This window comes from Ovis aries, chromosome 23, assembly GCF_016772045.2.
Source record: "Ovis aries strain OAR_USU_Benz2616 breed Rambouillet chromosome 23, ARS-UI_Ramb_v3.0, whole genome shotgun sequence".
Lineage (NCBI taxonomy): Eukaryota > Metazoa > Chordata > Mammalia > Artiodactyla > Bovidae > Ovis > Ovis aries.
The window spans coordinates 38,854,381-38,871,298 of record NC_056076.1 but is presented as its reverse complement, the minus strand read 5'-3'; positions in this window follow the sequence as shown (position 1 = coordinate 38,871,298).

Here is a 16,918-nt window from a genome sequence, read left to right as displayed (position 1 = left end):
TGGGTGTTGTTGATGGACAGGGAGGCCTGACATGCTGCAGTCCATGGGGCCGCAAAGAGTCGGACATGACTGAGCAACTGCACTGAACTGACTCTTTCAGACTTGAGTCATTCACTCTTCTCAGTAGATGGAAACTCAGCTGGGAAGTGCAGATACAAGCTGAACTATAGCAATATTAAGAGGGTGGTTGGAGCAGGAACCATAGAGGAGACATGCATGACCTTCCTTGTGTATAAGAGGACACTGCCCAGGAGAAAGACAACAGGAAAAAGCACGAATGAAGAACTCTTGGCAGTAATCCAAGTAACAAACTAGACAAGAAGAAAGAGAACATCAATGCCTCTGGACAGAACAAGGAGTGCTTGAAGTCAACCAGTGCTTCCAGGCTGGATTAGGAAAATCAGGTGTTATAAAAAGGGCCAGGGACTGAGTAGGTATGAGAGAGACGTTAAGCAGAAATGTGTAATATAAACTCTAAAGAGTGAAGCACATTGCAATTAAGTATTGAGAAACATACTTGATTTATACTTAAAAGTTTTTCGGTTTTGTTTTGTTTTGATTGCTTGCTCTGATGGTGCACATAAAGCTGTTTATAGATAAAAAGTAGAAAATACAGCTGTTGGTGCTTTTAAATTAATAAAAACACTTATGAAATCAAAAACAACTAACAAAATTGTTGGCCATACAAAATAAATCACAAACCAGTTGCAGGAAACAGCACTTACTTTAATGGTTCCATCAATTACATGAGGTGATCCTAACACACAGTTTGGCTAGCCAAGCTGTTAGAAAATAAAATTCAGCTGAGTGAATTTGAAGAGCCAACTGGCTTTATTGACTGATTCACGAATCCCACAGCATCTATCCAGTCAATACAAGGGTGCTCCAAGGGATTGTATAGAATGGAAGACTTTTATAGGCAGAAGGATGGTGGCACATGGAAGCTATTGGCAAAAGAAAAGATTGTTTTAGGCCACCTCACCTTCTTTGAAGGGAAGGGTGAGCCTCTATAAGCACACAGATGTCTCTGCTTCCTTTGGGGCTGATTGAGACTGTCCATGTGACAGATCACCTCATTTGTACTGAGCAGAAAGTTCCACACTGGCCAATTAAGATTACATTCCTGCGGAAGGTTGAAACTACAGAGAGGTAAGGCATTAAACCTAAGTTCAGTCTCATAGGCTTTAGCACACGTGATACCTTCTTAGGCCTGCGGTTTTCTTCTTAATCAGTCTTAAATAAACTTTGATAAATACTTCCATGTAGGCACTGTGTGACTCAAGGGCTTACCAAACAAAGAGAAAATAGCATATCCAAATTAAGAATTTAAGATTTGGGGGTAATTGTAGTTTCCAAAATAATGATTAGCAACAGTATACTCCCTGGCAATAACTGTTGCTAAGAAGACCCTGTGCTGTTGCTGGTGGTCACAGTTCGAGTGGTCACTTAAAGGAGAGGAAGGACAAAGTGGAGGGAATAGTTCTATTAATAGTTTCCTTTCTTCTATTAATGAAATGAAATTTAATAGCTGTCAGGTGGTGCTAGTGGTAAAGAACCCACCTGCCAATGCAGGAGGCATAAGAGATGCAGGGATTTGGAAGAGGGAATAGCAACCCACTCTGTTATTCTTGCTTGGAGAATTCCATGGACAGAGGAGCCTGGCGGGCTATAGTCCATGGGGTCGAGACTGAGCGAATAACACTTTCACTTTCATTGTAAGCTTTGACTCACTTTGAAGTGTTCCAAACAAAGGAAATAATGTTTGAGGTATCACAGAAGAGTACATCTCAATTCAAGACAAGAAGTAAAATACCATTAGTATGTGAGTTCTAATGATGCTGATGGCTGAGGCTGAAACTCCAATACTTGGGCCACCTCATGCGAAGAGTTGACTCATTGGAAGAGACTCTGATGGTGGGAGGGATTCGGGGCAGGAGGAGAAGGGGATGACAGAGGATGAGATGGCTGGATGGCATCACCGATTCGATGGATGTGAGTCTGAGTGAACTCTGGGAGTTGGAGATGGACAGGGAGGCCTGGCGTGCTGCGATTCATAGGGTTGCAAAAAGTTGGACTGAGCGACTGAACTGAACTGATGTGAATTCTATACATGTGAAAAAGAACTCTTGATCTTAGAGGAATGTAATTACTTTTATATATACCTTTGTATTAACACAACATGTTTACTCTTTCCATGAGCAATTACTGACAACTTTATTAGGAACTGAAAATACAAGATGAAGAAATTCTCTGTTTTCTGAGCTAACCAGTCACTGTGTTTTCAAATCTTTCTTATGTAGTATGGATTCTAGTCTCTGCATCATCTGCTTGTCCTGCTCTGGTCATATTCCATTTCCTTATCAGTCACCTTGAAATATAGCCAGCAGATTGAATTTTTAACCCTTCAGCCATTGACTGAGATAAATTGTAAACAGCAACAAGCTCAGTTCCCCAGATCAAAGAACTATTATTATCTGCTAACGAAATTATATCGTACATTAAATTTTGAGGTTTGAGCTGCATTTGAGCTTGTCATTTAAAAAAATAAATTGTCAGTAAAATTTCCCCTTCTGCTTAATCAAGTGATCTGTTAAAATTTTAAGAAAAAAAATATTCTAACAAGAGGCCCTAACATTTATGCTTCTTAAGTTTTATGCTGTTGTAACTCATTGTCTGAGCACGCCAGGATTTTATGAGTAGTTCATTGGTCCTCTGATGTGGGGCCTGTAGCAGCTGAAGCATTGGAGAGTTAACCAGCTTGGCTTATTTATTCAATTCAGTGACAAAATCCAGTTGTAAAAAGGGCATGGGAGAACCCTGTTCTAAGCAGTTCTTGATTATTCTGCCTGGAATCCTCAGTGACTAACATATTGCATTCACCAGCACTTCCTGGGATAATATTGTTTAGTTAAATATGATTTCAACTAAATGGACTATAATACAATCCACAGTTCCACAGGCTGTGAGTGATATATAGAAGGGGAGCAGACTCTGCCACCCCAAAACAAGCCACTTTGGCATGCTGATTTTTTTTTAAGATTTATTATGTATTTTCGGCTGCACTGGGTCTTCACTGCTGCACAGAGGCTTTCTCTAGTTGCAGGGGCTACTCTCTGTTGTAGCGCATGGGTTTCTCATCGCAATGGCTTCTCTTGTTGCAGAGCGCAGGCTCTAGGGTGCACGGGCTTCGGTAGTTGTGGCATGCAAGCTCAGTAGTTGCAGCTATTATTGCAGCTATTTCCAATTTTTATTTTAAAAAACTCTTGGATTATAGTTGATTAACTTTTAGGTGTACAGCAAAGTAATTAAGTTATACATATACTCATTCTTTTTCAGATTCTTTTCTCATATAGATTATTTCAGAACGTTGAGTTCCTTGTGCTATGCAGTAGGTCCTTGTTAGTTACCTACCTTATATATAATAGTATATATATGTTCATCCTAAGCTCCTGATTTATTCCTCCCACCACCATGTTTCCCCTTTGGTACCATAAGTTTGCTTTTCATATCTGTGAGTCTGTTTCTGTTTTATGGATAAGTTCATTTGTATCTTTTTTCAAAAGTTAGATTCCACATATAAGCGATATCATATGAGATTTATCTTTCTCTGTGTGACTTACTTCACTCAGTATGATAATCTCTAGGTCCATCCATGTTGCTGCAAATGGTATTATTTAGCTTTATTTTATTGCTGATTAGTATTCCATTGATTGTTTTTGTTGAAGTATAGTTGATTTACAATGTTGTACCAATCTCTGCTGTATAGAAAAGTGACTGTTATAAACATATAGACATTTTTTTAAAACATAGTATTTCTTTATATTCTCAGAATTGAATTAGAAGTTTCAAGCCTCATTCAATATTTTTTTAAAAATCACTGATAAGCTTCCTAGTCTTTTAGCAATAATATTAGGTGCCAAAATACATGAAACTATATCAAAGTTCCATTGATTATTTTAAATTAAAGTTACTTAAGAAACAATCAATGCAACAGGGACACTCTGACTTCATTTGACCTGGAGGCAGGAAATGAATCTCCCTTGTGAAAGATCACCTCCTGGTACCAGGAGGTAGAAGGCATCCTTCTCACCAGAGAATTTAGGGTCAAGGAAGTTGTATAAAAACAGCTTGTTACTTCTTCACTAAGTTGCTACTCCAAGCTGAAACCCATTTTACTTGTCAGTTCCTCAGAGCTTTATTATTTCCTGGTCTAAAACATATAAAAGCTGCCTGCTTGTATACTTAGGCCATCTGTGGTCTTATTCCAATTTTTCTGTTTCCTTTATACTAAAATCGTAATGATGGAGTCTGGACCATGCTTTCATAGATGTTCAGTTCTGTGTTTCTCTCTTTCTTTTTAGAAGATTTTTATTTAAATATAATTGATGTACAATGCTATGTTGGTTTCAGGTATATGGCAAAGTGATTCAGTTGTGTGTGTATATGTATTCTTTCTTATATTCCTTTCCATTATAAATTATTACAAGACACAGGATAGTATGGGCTTCCCAGGTAGCCCTAGTGGTAAAGAACCCATTTACCAGTGCAGGAGACATAAGAGATGTGGGTTTGATCCCTGGGTCAGGAAGATCCCCTTGAGAAGGAAGTGGTAGTCCATTCCAGTATTCTTGCCTGCAAAATCCCATGGACAGAGGAGCCAAGGGGGCTATAGTCCATATGGCTGCAAAGAGATGGACACACACACATACAAGGATAATATAATTCCCTGTGGTATGCAGTAGGTACTCATTTTTTATCTGTTTTATATATAGTAGTCTGTGTATTTTAATCCCAAACCCCTAATTTACCCTTCCTCCCTTTTCCTTTCTGGTAACCTCAAGTTTGTTTTCTATGTCTGTGAGTGTCTTCTCAATATTTAAAGTTATACTTTTCAAAATCTGAGCTCAGCAGAATGTCCCATTTGAAACTGATTTTGTTTCTTTCGAAGTTTTGCTCTGTCCATTCAGAATAATTTGTGATTTTATTAACATTAGAATGTTTCACCCCCATTGCGTGTTAATTTGTAAAGAGTTTCTCATTATTAAAGCATATGTATTTTGGAAATGGAGTTATGTTTGATTACAACCCTATTTCCTATCGTATGATTACTTCTTCTGTCGTTTTACTTCTAATCCATTCAAAAATTTTCTTGTTTTATATTTACAAAGCTAACTCATACACGGGGTAAAGAAAAATAGCATTATATATTTTATATAGCATTTCATCTCATTCCCCACCATTTCCAATTCTGCTACTGGCAAGCAAACATTTTTTAAAGTTCTTCTAGGGTCTCTTCTGGTGGTTACACCTGTAACTATTAATATAAAAACATTTCTTAAAAAATTTCTTGATTTATTAAACAAAATTATCCTACAAATGATCAAGAATTAGTTAATTTCAAATACCCCATCTAGTTGACTCTTAATACTCTCGATTTTATTAGTTACATTATTACAGGTATACCTCGTTTTATTGGGCTTTGCTTTCTTGCACTTCACATATACTGTGTTTTTTACAAATTGATGGTTGTGGCAACACTCCTTGAGCAAGTCTACTGGTACCATTTTTCCATCTGTATTTACTCACTTTGTGTCCTGTCACATTTTGGTAGCTTTCACAATATTTCAAATATTTTCATTGTTATATTTGTTATAGTGAACTGTAATAATCAGTGGCCTTTGATGTTACTATTACAAAGTTTATGACTCACTGAAGTCTCAGATGATGGTTAGCATTTTTAGCAATAAAGTATTTTTAAAGTAAGTTATATGCCTTGATTTTTAGACATAGTGGTAATACACATATAACAGACTACAGTATATTATAAACAGAACTTTTATATGCACTCAAAAAATTCATGTGACTCTCTTTATTGTGATAGTTGCTTAATTGTTAAGTTAATTTGGAACTGAACTACCTTACGTCCAAGATTTGCCTGTATTTTCGTTTGGTCATTGCTTGATTTTGTAATCTTCATCTATTACTTTCTGACAGTCTCTCCTTCAGTTGAAGATACCAGCTCTTCAGATTGTACTTCTCATCTTCCTTACTTCCACCTTCTAAATTCTGTCAGGTATAGCTTTATCTTTACAATGGCAATACCAATGATATACATAATTATCTATTGTGTAAGTTGATTATTTGAAACTCAATAAATAGCACTTACATAATGACAGGTGTGTGACTACTGCCCAAGAAAGAACACTCTGATCTAGGATGTCATTTTAATCTCTTCAAGTCCAATGTCACATACTCAGGAACATTTGAGAAGAATGTTTCTCAAATCCCCCACCGAATGGACTTTTTATATATTTCTTAAGTTGCCTGAAATCCTGCCTTATTTAATTTTGTTTCGTGAATTCACCAGGACTTTTTAGCATAACGTTTTTTTAAAGAATTTTTCATATTCCCTAAATTTTTGTGGCTGAGAGAATAAATACTTCTGGGGGCAAGAGGAGAAAGGGATGGCTGAGGATGAGATGGTTGGATGGCATCACTGACTCAATGGACATGAGTTTGAGCAAACTCCAGGAGATAGTGAAGGACAGGGAAGCATGGTGGGCTGCAAATCATGAGGTCACAAAGAGTCAGACATGACTTAGTGCCTGAACAACAACAACAGTTCTTCAACATAACTCAGAGAATCTCCAGTTTCCTGTTACTTCATTTGTTGTTTGGAATGTAACCCTTTCTTTTAAAAGATATTCTTCTTGTAGGTCATTGTCTGAAGGGCTTAATTTGATCCAATTACTTTCTAGGCTTCTTACAAGAAAGTCATTGTAGTGTTTGTTTCACTGCATCCCCAACACAGTTGCGCTGTTTCTCTTCCTTGATTCTTACCCTTGTTTTGTAGAGGAGAACCTCAAGAAATTTCCTCAGAAAAAGGACATCAAAAATAAACAGTTGAAGATTCCTTAAAAAACTAGAGTCAACATATGATCCCGGAATTCCACCTCTGGGCATATAACTGAAGAAAACTATAACTTGAAAAGATACATGCCCCTCAGTGTTCATAGCAACACTATTTACAATAGCCAGGACATGGAAACAACCTGTGTCCCTCGGCAGATGAATGCATAAAGATGTGGTGTGTATACATAGCAGAATATTATTCAGCCATAAAAGAGAATGAAATCATGCCATTGAGAGCAACATGGATGTACCTAGAGATTGCCGTACTGAGTGAAGTAAGTCAGACAGAGAAAGACATATACCATATGATATTGCTCGTATATGGAATTTTATAAAAGGATACAAATGAGTTTATTTAGAAAACAGAAGCAGATTCACACACATAGAAAACACATTTATGGTTACCAAGCATGGGGGAGGGATAAATTAGGAGTTTAGGCCTAACAGATACCACATTATTATATATAAAATAAACAATAAGGACCTACTGTATATCACAAGGAACTATACTCAATATCTTATAATAGCATAATGGAAGAGAATCTAAAGAGAATATATTCCTGAAAGTAACACAACTTTGTAAATCAACTATGTTTCAATAAACTTTTTTTAAGCTGTCATTATGGCTTATGGGCTTCTCTGGTGGCTTAGTGGTAAAGAATCCATGTGCAGTGCAGGAGACACGGGAGACATGGGTTCAATTCCTGGCTTGGAAAGATCCCCTGGAGAAGGGCATGGCAACCCACTCTAGTATTCTTGCCTGGAAAATCCTATGGACAGAGGAGTCTGGCGGGCTACAGTCCTCAGGGTCTCAAAGAGTCGAATTACAACTGAGGCAACTGAGCATGGATGTACACACATTATGGCATACTGTCTTTATTTTATACTCATAACGGACTGATCAATAGAGAATTATATATTATTTTTCATAAATCTTCCATCAGTGGGATCTTACTGGCTTTGTAAGTTTTATATTCTCTCTCTCTCTCTCTTAGACTTAAATTTGTTTATTCTTAGTGTTATGAGATTTTACAGGAATGTATGTCTGTGTGGATTTCTTATGACCCATCTTTTTATGAATTCTATGGATCCTTAATATTTTATTTGTATTTTTTAACCAAACCCCAAAGCTTCTATGTTTCTTGTCTTTTGCGTCACTGTTTTTGGTGATATCATTTTAATTCTCATACAATATAATTGAATTTGGTGTGCAATTCTTTGAGTTTTGACAAAAACATAAACAAGGCAACTAAGATGTGAAATGGTTCCAATGGACCGAGTCTGTGCAGCAGTAGGGACCAACCAGGCTTAGTGATCTTCAGCATCTTCAGAGGTGGTACAGCATGACTGTGCGTCCACCTCTGGACTCATGCATCTGCCCAGTGTGGGTACACAGCAGGAGGAAGGTGGAAGATTTGCCCCGTGTCATTACGTATGTTAACTTACAATGTCTCACAGTCATCCACTGCCACCTTCTACTTAGTTCTCGTCACAAGACTTTCACTCTAGTTCTTACCCAACCTCGATTTTAGGATTTTCCCAAAGCCAGTGATTTTCAAGCACAAAGATCTAGAACTCTCCAGAAATGAACAGCCCTCTCATTTGTTCATGCCTTTGGTGTCCTTATCCCTCTTCATGAAACCCCTTCTAAAGAGAAAGGAAAAGTATACTGTAGGTAACCACTGCCTCTGAGGGGAGGATACTGACTAGACATTTGTTGGACCAGCCAACGGAAAACTCTTCATAACCGTATCTCCAGCAACATTTGAAACACACCAGCAATGATACAGGAGAGCAAGGTCCTAGAGGAAGCCAGCTCCATTCCCATCCTGCCAAGGCACTAAGGTTGACAGACTGATTATCTGAGGAGGGAAAAGGGGAAGCCTATGGCTCAAAGACAAGTGACCTTAAATACTTTAGTGATGCCCGATTGTCATTAGAGGAATACTAAAAGCAGAAATCGGAGGAGGCGATGGCACCCCACTCCAGTACTCTTGCCTAGAAAATCCCATGTATGGAGGAGCCTAGTAGGCTGCAGTCCATAGGATCGCGAAGAGTCAGACACGACTTCCCTTTCACTTTTCACTTTCATGCATTGGAGAAGGAAATGGCAACGCACTCCAGTGTTCTTGCCTGGAGAATCCCAGGGAGGGGGGAGCCTGGTGGGCTGCCGTCTATGAAGTCACACAGAAGCAGACACGACTGAAGTGACTTAGCAGCAAAAGCAGAAATAGATGAGATGCTAGATGGTATCCCAGGTTACATGGCCTCCTCTGTGCACTGGGGTGGACCACTTGACCTATAATATATAGAGGACTAAACCCTTGACACTTGATTCTCTTTCTCAGCTTCTCTAATAAGACGATGGGCTGGAGCTGGTCTGCTTAATGCTTGCTGTTGGTCTGTGGGGAGATGAGTACCAAAAATAAGAGGAAACATTCGAAAACTCTTCTAGAAATGTAATATTGCTGTGACCTTCAAGCGCTTTTTAAAAATGTATTGGCTCTTGACAGAATAGAATTTTTAAAAATTAAATCTCATCTTTGTGAAGTTCTCAGTGGAACATTATTTGTTTAAAAAATAGCACATTTCCTAGGCACATTGTAAAAGTGAAACCAGAAATTTTATTTTCCCACTTTTATCTCCATCCCAAAAAAAAGGCAAAAAAAAAATTCTACCAAAATAACTTAAACTCACTAAAATGATCAAATCTGTTCCATTTTTCATTAGGCTAAGGTATGACTGTCAGAAATGGGCTTCCCTCTGATTGTCATGCTTCATGATCCTACCAAGATCATGTTAGGAACCAAAAGATTACCAAAACTCCCCCTTTCCTTCCGTTTATTCTTCCAATTCTTCATTTTCCATTTCCCTGGTTTCCTGTTACTGATTTCAAGAGCACGCAGGATGAATATTTTCTGGGACTTTATTTGAATAGAAACAACCCTAAGGATGCTACTTTCTAAGAATTTGTTTTCTCTCTTCGTACTGCCTTCCAGCATAGCCGAGTATTTTAGTGCCTGGTTGTTGACCACAACCCCACGGCAGCTCCCTGCCGCCAGCTCCATCACAGCTCACTGCATCTCGCTCACGGAGGCTGAGCTGGTGGCCTTCCTTGTGCTGTACTGACTGTGTGTGAGTGTATAACAGAGCCAGCCAGCACTTTCGCACCTTCAAAACTTGACCCTCTTGTTTCTCAAGGGTGTTGAAAAGTTGAGTACTGCCCTGCCAGGCAGAGTCAAAGGTGTTATGCTGTGAAATAAAACTTGAAGAGCTGAGCTTTGAAACAGAAAATATTCACATTTCTACCTAAAATCTGTCTGAATGCCTGTGCAGTATCAGGAAAGCCAAGATGAGAACTGTGCTGAAGTCTAAATTCTCTGAGGTCCTTTTCCTGGCCACCTCGTTATTCTTCACTCGGTGGTGGTTTAGTCGCTAAGTCATGTTTGACTCTTGCAACCCCTTAGACTGTAGCCCACCAGACTCCTCTGTCCATGGGATTTTTCCAGGCAAGAATACTGGAGTGGGTTGCCATTTCCTTCTCCAGGGAATATTCCCAACCCAGGGATAGAACCCGAGTCTCCTGCATTGGCAGGCGGATTCTTTACCACTGGCCAGACATATTGGATTTTTGCATTCCTTTATTTATTGTACTGGGGCTTCCCAGGTGGTGCTGGTGGTAAAGAACACCCCTGCCGATGCAGGAGACAGATGTATGCTTGATCTCTGGGTCGGAAAGATCCCATGAGGAAGGGTATGGCAACCCACTTCAGTATTCTTGCCTGGAGAATCTCATGGACAGAGGAGCCTGGCAGGCCACAGTCCCTAGGGTCCTAAAGAGTCAGACGTGACTGAAGCGATTTAGCATGCACACAATTCATTGTATTAAATGAATTATCCCTAATTCTATAGCTGTTAAAGTCTCCAAATCTTAATATCTAAGTGAAATGGAAATTTACTTATTTATTTATCATGTAGTGTCCAATTGGTAGCAGAGAGTAGGTGGATCGGGGGAGCTTTTTGGGGTCTTTGACATACAGTAAAAGACACACCGCAAGCATTAATATTCAGCTGAAAGTGAAAAGTGAAAGTTGCTTAGTTGTATCTGACTCTTTATGATCACATGGACTATACAGTTTATGGAATTATCCAGGCCAGAATACTGGAGTGGATAGCTGTTCCCTTCTCCAGGGGATCTTCCCAACCCAGGATTGAACTCAGGTCTCCCGCATTGCAGGTGGATTCTTTATCAACTGAGCCACCAGGGAAGCCCAAGAATACTGAAGTGGATAACCTATCCCTTCTCCAGTGGATCTTCCCAACCCAAAAAATAAACAGAGGTCTCCTGCATTGCAGACAGATTGTTTACATGCAGAAAGAGTAAGTGCAGAATATTTTGACTGGTTTCTATAGGCCAGGTTTGGAAGTAGCATGTATCATTCACTAGCAACATTCACTTCACCAGGACACAGTCTTATGGCCATAGCCTAGGAAGAAGCAGAAACCAAATTTTGGTGAACAGCTAGCATGTTTCTGCCATATTCCCTGTGCAGATGGAGAATGAAAGTCTGAGAAATATTCAAATGAGCTCTAGGATATAGTCTTAGTAATATCCATTTGTTATATAGAGCTTAGTTCAGAGTTACAGTTCAGAGTTAAGGTTACTGATATGTGAATTCTTATGTGATTCGTTATGACTCTAAATACTAATGCTTACAAAATTATAATAGTCATCATCCCTAAGGATGTCATCAGCTACCATTTCTTGAATGCCAACTTTCCAACAAGCATCAAACTCTGCATTTTATCAATATTACTCCATTAATTTCTGTTTTAGAGTGAAGCATTCTTAAGGATGGGCTTCCCTGGTGGCTCAGTGGTAAGGAACTCACCTGCCAATGCAGGAGACAGGGGTTCGATCCCTGGATTGGGAAGATCCCTTGGAGAAGGAAATGGCAACCCATTCCAGTATTCATGCCTGGAAAATCCCATGGACAGAGGAGCCTGGCCATGGGATCACAAAAGAGGTAGACATGACTTAGGAACTAAACAACAGATTCTTAAGGACAGAGGCATGTCTTTTTTTCTTTTTTCTTCAAGTATTCTGAAGTTGAGTATAGTAAAAATGACTAAGATTGATATCTTTTGAAAGAAGTAATATTAGACACAGACCCCTAGAGAAGGAAATGGCAGCCTACTTCAGTATTCTTGTTTGGAGAATCCTTTGGACAGAGGAGCCTGGCAGGCTACAGTCCATGGGGGTCACAAAGAATTTGACACGACTGAGCCTGTAACACTCCACACAGAATCTTAACATCTAGGAAATCTACCTTAATTTTTGTAGCTTCCCAGAGATGAATGTATGCTCACCGTATTTTAAAATGTGTCTTAAAATATTTTAAAATGGACATATTTTTATCAATATTAATAATGCCCATCTGGGAGCTATGCTTCTGAAGATTCAGTAAATTTTATCCTGTGACAAATTTGTATCTACAGAAACTGACAGAAACTGATTCTCAAGAGAATATGGCTTATTTACAGAATTTTTTGCATGTAATTTACTTAGCTATCCACATGATCACTGGGAATTTATTGCTTACTTTCCTTAAATTACACATTCTTTCACTAAAAAAGGAAGATATTTTGCTTTTGAACACAGCAATAAAAGCAAAACAATTCTGCAAAAGTGTACATGCTCATTGATGGTTTACCTGCTGGTTTATGCTAATTTGAGGTCATTTCAACTTTATAAATCATTCTTTAATCTAGATTCTCTTAAACAGAGATAATGTTTAAAGTGACATTTTCCCTCCAGACATATCAAGTTCATATCTATCTTTATGTGAAAATTTTAAATAAGAAATGGAGTTGAAAAAAGCAATCAAATTAAGTGTAATGCAAAAAAGAATTATTGAGACTAATAATGTAATGATGTATTCTTTCAGTTGACTGGATATTTTGCATTGTAAAATTAAAGGTCAAATTCTGATCCTATTATTTGTTTTTAAACAATTTTACTTAATGTAGTCTGTCAAGAGCATTTATGTCTCTAGAGAAATTAGAAGATACATAATTATAACCAATATCTCGAAAGGGTAAAATGTCTTGCTCAATTAAAATACTTGAGGGAGAACTGTTTTTTCAGCTTTATTGAGGTATAATTGGCAAATAAATGGTAAGATATTCAAACTACACATCATGATGACTTGATACAAATGTATTGTGAAAGGATCCCCAACATTGGATTAATTAACACATCCATCACCTCACATATTATTCATTTTATTTATTTGGTGAGAATACTTCAGTTCTACTCTCAGCAAATTTCAGTTATTTACAAAATAGTGGTATCAACTACTGTGGTACAGTCACCACATTATATTGGGTTGGCCCTAAGGTTCATTTGGGTTATTTGTAATATCTTATGGAAAAACCCAAACAAACTTTTTGGCCAATCCACTGCATAAAATCCTCAGATCTTATTTATCATATAGCTGAAAGTTTGTTCCCTTTGATCAGCCTCTCTCGATTTCTTCCACCCCACAGCTCCTGACAATCACTTTTCTACTCTGTTTCTATGAGTTTGACTTTTTTTTTTTAAGCAATTCCACATATAAGTGATACCATGAAATATTTTTTCATTCTCTCTCTGGCTTATTTCACTTAGTGTAAGGCCCTGCAGTTTCATCCATGGTGTGGCAAATGGCAGGATTTCCTTTTTAAAGGCTGCGTAATATTCCATGGTATATCTGTACCACACTTTATCCATTCTGTGGATGGACATTCAAGTTGCTTCTGTACCTCAGATATTGCTAACAGGGCTGCTATCAGTCTGGCACAACGTCAGAGCTGTCTCTCAAACTGTGGTGATTTCCAAGCCTCCTCCTTTGCTCTTGGTGGTCCCCAGTTGTTGGGGCTGTGCCAGGATCTATCTGTGTTTTAAAGGGGAGGATGGCAGTCTTCACTAGATGCAGGTTGACTGGAAGCTGGACCCTTCGGCAGCAGCTGGGAAGACTGTACTGTAAGTCCCTTCCAGGGAAAGACTGGGATGGGCCTTTTTGCCTACTTCCTCTTTGCTGGGCTGAGGTCTAGAGCAGTGGTGTGGGGATGCTCCCAGGCTCATTAGGAACTGCTTCTTTGTTTGCTAGAATCCTAGGGGACTCGTGAATGCAAGCCCCATTGACTATTCGGGCCAGGAAATCCAGGCCACTCCCTCGGGTGACAGACATGAAAGCTGGAGTCACAGATACGTATACAAAACTCCTTCCATGGAGACACCCGCACCTTGCTGGTGTTGCTCAGCAGGTTGGAGGGAAGAAGTACGAGAGGTGTCCACTGGCTTCCCTGGCCTGTGGGGAGGACCACAGTCAGCCCTTAGTAACTGCTGACTTAGAAGCCTGACCCTAAGGCAGCAGCTTTTAAAGACTGTAGATAACCTTTTGAAGAGAAAGACTGGGAAATGGGTGATTTTCCTGCTTCCTCAGTGCTGAGCCCTCAGGGTGATAGGCCAGATACCTATCAGGAATTTTCTTCTCTATCGTCTTGTGGGTCCCTGGACTCAAGCCTGTTGGCATTTCAAAGCTAGGTGTTTTGGAGGCCTTCTTCCCCAGTGATTGTCTTAAATGTTGAAGTGATATATACGTACATGTATAACTGAATCACTTTATTGTACATCTGAAACTAAAACAATATTCTAAATCAACTATACCCTAATATAAAATAAAAATTAAAAGTATACCTATATATGTATAATTGGATCACTTTGCTGTACATTTGTAGAAATGAACATAACACTGTAAATCAACTATACATCAATCAAATAAAATTTTTAAAAATGTTAGATTGATAGATGTGGGGTCCAAACCCTTCACTCCTCAAGATTGCTTTGGCTATTCAGGGGTTTTTGTGGTTCCATATAAATTTTAGGATGGGTTTTTCTATTTCTTTTTTTTTAATTTAATTTTTATTTTCAGTACATTCAATTTATTCATAAAAACATTCTAAAAATGTACATTTTTTTCTTTTCAGCAAAGTATAATAAAACATAAACCACCCTTAAACAGAATACTTGACACTTACAATTCAAAATCAAATTAGCAGAATATTAAATACTTAAACTATATCTTTTAAAAATATTGATAGAGTTACAAGCAATTTTGTTCAGTTCAGTTCAGTCGCTCAGTCGTGTCCGACTCTTTGCGACCCCATGAATCGCAGCACGCCAGGCCTCCCTGTCCATCACCATCTTCCGAAGTTCTGGCTCAAAAATGGGAGAAATGCTGGGAATTCTCATTTCTGGAAAAAATGCTGTTGGAATTTTGCTAGGGATTACGTTGGATCAGTAGCTTGTTTGGGCACTGTGGACATTTTATTAATTCTTCCAATCTATGAACTTAGAAACTCTTTCCATTTATTTGTGTCTTCTTCAATTTCTTTTATCAATGTCTTATAGTTTTCAGTGTAAGGTCTTTCATCTCTTTGGTTAAATTTTAAAGATTGGGATTGTTTTAAAGGGAACTCTTAAATATAGTATTTCTAAACAACAACAACAAACTGTAGTGTCTTTTCTCAAAATGTATACCATAATATAGTAATTTTTTTAGTTATCAAGATATTCTTTCTCCTCCTTTTACTATATGATGATATGTAGTTGGCTTAGGGGCATCTTCTCTCTCTCTCTCTCTATATATATATATATGCACACACACACACATTAGCAGTCTCTTGTATATGTGGGTGAACCTATGTCCTTTTTTGCATTTATTGTTCTTGAATTCATTCATTTTCATTCTTAACTATAAACTTTAATTTCCAAACTGATAAAAAATAATTTAATACAGTTTTAATCCAATATGTGAAAAGCCACCGCACTCAAATAAATCAATTTGATAATTTAATGAAGAAAGAATCAGATTGTGAAGGTCTGACAAGGAGGATGTACAGAGTAAGATGACTTACTGTTTTAGGAATTTGATAAAACTTCGTAACTAATTAGATAGAGTCAGTCAATAAGCTGGGAGAAGGAGTATCTGAATGACTTCTAAATTTCTGGCTTTGGTATTCGGGTTTATAGTAGAGGGGACCATCAGTGGGAAGACTGTGTGGGAAAGAGTTAATTCCGGATGGCAGGTGGACCGTTTGGTTTGTATCTATCGAATTTGTGATGTCTGTATATTTCTTGCAGGTGAAGGTATTACATGTATAGAAGTGCTGGTTTGAAATTCAGCACCAAAACCTATCTCCTAAAATGTTCTCCTCTGGTCTCTGTGGCACTGCCCATCCCATGGCACTGCTCTCCTGAGTTTCTTCCCATCTCTATTGTCGGGCTCTTCCTCCTTCACCAGTGGGCACAGCCAAGACTCCCTAGGGTCCTGGCCAAGGTCCTTTCTCTTCAGTGATCTCACTCTCACCTGTGGCCTCAGCCACCACCTTCGGGGCACAAATAATTACAGCTTGGGAGAGCTGGTAGGAAGATTTGGAAGCAGAGAACTAGAAAGAAAATCAGGAGATAGTAAAATAATGATCGTTTCTAGCGGAAATTTTGAAAAATCAGGTAGGTACTGCACAAAATTCTAAACAGCAGATCAAGAAAATGGGAGCGACATCAAGAAAATGGGTCTTCTTGTTGGAAGAGTTGTATCGCCTTTATGGAGCAAAGTCAGCTTGCAGTACACAGGGCTCACACCACATTGCAATAGGTGTAAAAGAGGGTGTTGGGGAGGCGCCGGAAAGGGACCCAGGGTGTACATTAATGTGTAAATGAGAATGTGTATATGTGTGCTCAGTCGTGTCCAGCTCTTTGCTACTGCATGGACTGTAGGTAGCCCGCTGAGCTCCCCCGTCCATGGGATTTCCCAGGCAAGAATACCGGAGAGGGTTGCCATTTCCTTCTCCAGGCAAACAAGAATGAAAAGGTATAAAAAGAAGACTTGGGACAGAAGCTAAATCAGTTGATGACTCAGTGGTAGAGAACCCACCTGCCAACACAAAGGACATAGGTTTG